Source organism: Apium graveolens, chromosome 2 (assembly GCF_009905375.1).
Source record: "Apium graveolens cultivar Ventura chromosome 2, ASM990537v1, whole genome shotgun sequence".
NCBI lineage: Eukaryota > Viridiplantae > Streptophyta > Magnoliopsida > Apiales > Apiaceae > Apium > Apium graveolens.
The window spans coordinates 90,950,550-90,956,873 of NC_133648.1; the positions used below are offsets into that span (position 1 = coordinate 90,950,550).

A 6,324-nucleotide genomic window follows, 5' to 3' on the forward strand; every position below is an offset into this window, starting at 1 on the left:
CACCTCCAGAAACTTCCCGAACTGTCTATCCAGCTTTTGTTGCTGCAATCTCTTAGGAAAAGGTGGTGGAGGATAGAGCTGTTCCTCCCCTGTATTAGCCTCAGGCAGAGTGTGTTCAACAGTAGTCTTCCTTGGTTCCGCCGCTTTCTCCTTTTGCTTAGATTCTTCATCTCTAATTTCAGCTTCTCCTTCTTTTGCCTTTTCAGCATCAACCACTTTTCCAGACCTTAAGGTAATAGCCTTGACTTGCTCTTTAGCTTCCTTCATGCCTGGTACTTCCGTGTCACTGGGAAGAGTGCCAGGTTGACGATTGAGCACTGCATTGGCTAATTGACCGATTTGATTTTCCAAGGTCTTGATAGAAACCGCCTGACTCTTGCACAACAGCTTAAGTTCCTCAAAATTAGCACTAGTTGGTGCAGCTGTACTTCCCTAATGAGGATATGATTGCCTTGTAGCATACTGCTGTGATTACTGGAATCCAGGTGGGTTAAACTATTTACTCACTCCTTGCTGATATGGTGGCTGAATAGCATTCTGATTATTACCCCAGCTGAAATTTGGATGATTTCTGTTGTTAGGATGATAGGTCGCTGGCACAGGCTGCTGTTGTCGCTGATAATTATTCACATACTGAACATATTCATTGACAAGAGAACACTGATCCGTAGCATGAGAACCTGCACAGAGCTCACAAACCATAGCTATTTGATTAACTCCATATGTAGCCAGAGAATCAACCTTCATTGATAGCGCTTGGAGCTGGGCTGCAATAGCGGTGGCTGCATCAACTTCCAGAATACCTGCTACCTTGCCTGACGTCATCCTCTGAGTTGGGTTTTGATGCTCATTTGCAGCCATCGTCTCTATAAGATTATACGCCTCAGTATAGCTTTTAGCCCATAAGGCGCCTCCAGCTGCTGCATCGAGTATGGGCCGAGATTGGGCCCCCAAACTATTATAGAAACCAGTGATCACCATCCAATCCGGCATTCCATGATGTGGACATTTTCTCAACATTTCCTTGTAGTGTTCCCAAGCCTCGCACATAGATTCTGTAGGTTGCTGCGCAAACTGAGTAAGAGCACTCCTCATAGCAGCAGTCTTTGCCATCGGATAAAACTTCACCAGAAACTTTTGTGCAAGATCTTGCCACGTAGTGATGGACCCAGCTGGTTCAGAATGTAACCAGTCTTTAGCCTTGTCCCTCAGTGAGAATGGGAAAAGCCTCAACTTGATAGCCTCATCAGTCACGCCATTATACTTAAAAGTGCTGCAGATCTCGACAAAATTCCTTATGTGCATGTTGGGGTCTTCAGTTGCCACTCCTCCAAAAGAAACAGAATTCTGCACCATCTGAATAGTGCCCGGCTTGATTTCAAAGGTGTTAGCTTGAATAGCCGGATGAAGGATGCTTGACTGAATGTCATCAATTTTAGGCCGAGAAAAATCCATAAGAGCTGGATCAGCTTGAACAATATGATCTCCCATGTTTACTGGTTCTTTCTGCTCAGTTCCTGAATCCGAATCCTCAAAATCTAACTTCTCCGGAATATCAAGAACTTCGTCTGTCCCCTCAGCTGTATCTAAAGTCCTCTTGCGAGCACGAGAACGAGTTTGCATAAACGCTTGCTAAAGTACCTGAAACACAACCGGAAAAAATAAGTAACTACTACGTCCTAATCACTGAGTCCTAATGACCAATGATGGTAAGTACATAAACTAAACAAATACGCCGAGTCCCCGGCAGCGGCGCCAAAAACTTGTTAAGGCTAAAATACGCACTAATATTCACGCAAGTATACGCGTTCGCAAGTAATATAGAATACTTTCTAGTTCGTTCCCACAGAGACTCAGACTAAATTATTGTCTAATTAAACTCACTCACCAATGTATGATTACTTCTCAATGTTAAGATACTAACACTTAAAATTGTTGATTAAATATTAACTATAATTAACTACTTAATTAATCACTTAATTAACACTTCAATTTATCAATAATAAAACACTCATGAGATCACAACTTCATTATTACTTCCTTCTATAGCCATTGTTATTACCTTTAGCATGTGACAGTGATGATATTAATCGAATAACACGAAACTGATAAAAGCCAACTTTCATTGTACTAATACCATTCTACCAAGCATCCACAATTAAGATAGAAGTTGAATAGTCATCAATTATGTTGAGTTCCTATATGTCTACAGAAATTGACAACACAACGATTTAAGCACAAGTTATTCCTTTTGATTACATAGGGCAAATAAAACTGTTAGAGTTACCCACTAATCATGCACAACGTACATGAACCTATGCTAGCATGGCAAGTTCTAAATCTCAAGATCCACCGTCGCTTCACAAGAGATTAACACCCTATCTTATATGTTCGCGACGAACATAAGACGAATACGCACAACCAATACTAGATATCATACAATCATCACACACTAAAGTATTAAACAATTAACTAAAGAATTCCATAATAAATCCGTTGCAACCCCATGATCACGATTAGCCCATAATAGCACTTATCGTCATCATGGGTTCATATGAAATCATGATAAACAAACACAAGAAAATAATAACTAAACTAATTATATTAAAACAGAGTACGTCACAAGAGTAAATAAGTTCAAAGTAAGAAAACTAGCATCCAACGTTACAACGAAACAAGAATCACAAGAAGATATGCTTCCTCTTCGTTGCGGTATGCTAAATCGGTCTTCTTCCTTATCTCTTTCGCTCCTTGCGTAAAAACACAATCTTCTTCAATCCACACTTGTGAAAACGTCTCAATTCTACTTCTATAATAGTCCCATAAAACTCAGATTACATAGAAGTGGAAACCAAACAGAAGTAGAAGTCCAGAAACATTATATCTTTTTTCCCGACCCTGCGCGGCCGCTCAGCATAGCTGAGCGGACGCTCAGCTTGCTGCACGGCCGCTCAGCAATGCTGAGCGGGCGCTCAGACCTCTACTGGAAAAAATCTGATTTTGCTCCATTTCTTTGCCGTAATCTGCCCGTTTCTTTCCTCTCGCAATGGTGAACACATGCCAAGGTTTATTCTTGATGATTCCTCCCCCGAAATGCAACTAATACCCTGAAATGCATAAACACTAGAAAAACACATCAAATACACAAAATACTTGATTTCAAGACACCAATTTAAGCCATTTTAAGACGTTCTAAGTGGTATAAAATGCCACTTATCATGCACGGGAAAGAGTTGGGATGGATCAGATGACGAGAATCATGAATATCTTGCTTTCATAACAATCTCTGAAGATGGTCCAACTCACATATCTCATGTTTCAAATTCTTGAACCACTGCAATACTTTGCTCTCAATATTCAATGCATGATAAGATCATAGTGTTTAAATGTTTAACACTCGCATAAGCATGATAGCATCACACATAGATAATGCTGAACTAGTTCACTAGATTATTTTCTGGTAACTAGGATTGATTTTTAGCTTGTGCATGTTACTTTAGATGATCTTAAAAATATGTTTGAATATTTGTTGAACATGATTAATTGCTTTAATGAGGTATATGTTTTTCCAGCATATAAGGCCTTTGTTTTTGCTTATTCTCTGTATCCTATTACAATGTGACTTATTCATTTGATCTGAATTGTTTGTTAAGATGTATTAATTTATAATTGGATTGAGACAACTAGATGAGATACATCAATAGGATTGGACTAGATAGAATTAATGATTTATTTATTAATTCTGTTTGTTCCATATCATGCATATCTTGCTTAATTCTTATGTGTAATGTTTCTAAATGAATGCCATGTATTCCCAATACAATGCTTGCTTATTTTTATGCTATGAATGCATCTCTTAGTACTTGCATTAATTATAGAAGAAGCATGTTTAATATTACAATATGGCAAAGACTCTCAGTCCTCCTTATGTAAGGTTGGAACCATTTTCCCCTAGCCTAGAGAAAAATCTGTCAAGGGTATTAAACTGGAGAAAATGGTCAGTCTAAGATAAGAATCAGCATGATAAGGTTGCATCTGTTGTTATCTCTGTTTATAGTAAAATCTCTAATCCATCTAGACCCAAACTGACAAGTTGGATACCAAGAACTGTTAATCCATTTTTGAGTGCAGGACATAACAGGTTAATTGATTCATATATATTCTTGGTATTTGATACTCAAGGCATATGATCAAAGAAAGAGCCTCACAATCAAATGTGATCAATAAAAGCTATTCCGTCAATAATCTTTGGAGATGACATCAAAGGTTTTCATTACGGGACAAGCTATGCAGAAAAGGGATGTCATCATGGACTCAACAATTGCTATCACTGATAACAACTAATTATTTGAGTCATTGATAACATTTGAAGCAACTTCCTTGCTGGAGAATCAAGGAACAAATCCTCTTATCAGACAGTTCTGCATCAAAGGACAAAATGTTAATTCAATGAAGGATTAGTGTCTCATCTGAAGCAGGAAGGTTGAGAAGCTTGCTCTTCTTAGAGTAAGGGAAGAATATGCTCGTGGCTAGAATGGAATCTCAGGAATGGTGAAGTCAGTGGTTTCTACCGTAAAGCTTCATCTGACAAAAGTTTAGCTATGGCATTAGAAGCTCTCAACCTTGAACATCAACTCAAGGAACTCTTTTGTGAAAAGGGGTTAGTGAGAGGACTGCCTCATCTGGAATTCAGAAGATGATAAATGTGAGGCATGTCAGAAAGAGGAGTCAAAGACAACATCATATCAAAGTAAAGATATACCTTAGTGATGATTGATGACTACTCTTAAGATAAAGTTGTTGTTCGTGCATTCTAAAGACAAGACATCACAGATGGTGATTGATCGTATCAGAAGATCAAGATGGAAGCAACTGTAAAGAAATGATCTTATGGTCAGGTAATGGGACTGAATTTAAGAAGCGGTTCTGATTAATATTTGTAACATCAAGAATATTTTGAGACATATTCAGCACTGAGAGCTCCGTGTTAGAATGGAGTGGTACAAAGGAAGAACCAGAACTTGATTAAAGCTACAGGGGAAATATCAAGCTAATCAAGACTTTATAAATACCAAAGGGCTGGAGTAGTCAAAACAGTTTGCAACACGTAATATCAAGCCTTGATCTGGATGTATAGATGAAGACCACTAATGAGTTAATGGCCAACAGGAGCAAACACTAGATAACCTGAAAGTGTTTGGAGAGAATGTTCAGTTAGGATATTTTTCATGGCTACTCAATGGAGTCTACAACCTACAGGGCAGTTGTGGATATCAACAGAAGGTGAGAGACAGTCTAAGTGCATTGTTCAACAACTCCATGCTCCAAGCTGTTAAAGGAGAAATTATTGGTATTGATAATTCATATCCGAGCAGTGGAATGGCAGTGTATAACACTCATTATTTCAATGAAGCCAGACAGCAAGGGTAAGGATTTTCAGGAAATCCCAACAACAGCTTGGGGGGGGGGGAAAGAAGGATCAAGTAGTCAGACACAATACCATATTGAAAATCAGAGGACACTAAAGAACATATATGCTGAGACAAAGGGGTTGATGTCAATATTATTCCCAGAGTCTAGTTCTCAAGTGATCCAGATGGTGGAGTAATGATTAGCAGGGATACTGAGTATGAATGATTATTTCTCTAGTTTTCTATATAAAGAAGAAACTAAGAAAGCTACAGAAGCTCTGATAGATCCGGATTGATTGGGTGATTGCAAAGCAAGACGAGATCAATCAGTCAACAAGAAGATTGTAGGGAAGCTGTATCCAAACCAAATGACAACTTTATAATTGGTACTAGGATAACCAGAAGTCATTACTGGATGACAATGGCATTGTTACGAGGGACAAGGCCAAACTGGATGCTAGGTTATTATCAGGAAGCACTATCTAACAGATAGCACCAGTGACGAGACTTGAGGATATTACGACATATCAGGCACCTGATGCACATTACACTTGGAATTAGACTCTAGTAGATGTGTACAAGTGCACTCCTGGTTGGTGAGTCAAAAGTGGAAGTCAATGCACCACAGTTCATGGACTTTACAGTTGCAGATCTATTAGAATATGCATATCTCTTCTTCACAATCTCATTTCAGGTTGGTATGAACTAGTATACTGCTCAAGCAATCGCCAAGGACATGGTATGGCACTCTGACTGAAGTTATAGTTAAATATAAACTAGTAAAGTCATTATATTAAAAAATCTCGTATCACTAGGCACAAACATATTGTTTTATATGTGCAGTGATATAATGATAATGTTATATGTTGGTCTACTAACAAAGACTTGTGCAAGATTATTTGCTAAGTTATTA

General features: G+C 38.4%; 1 non-coding gene across 1 annotated transcript; it reads left to right on the top strand.

Moving 5' to 3' along the window:
- Positions 1 to 991: 991 nt before the first annotated feature.
- Positions 992 to 1,098, top strand: LOC141709820 (small nucleolar RNA R71). Its single transcript, XR_012570377.1, has one exon. It is a non-coding gene; the product is annotated as a small nucleolar RNA R71 (small nucleolar RNA).
- The last annotated feature ends 5,226 nt before the right edge of the window (positions 1,099 to 6,324 follow it).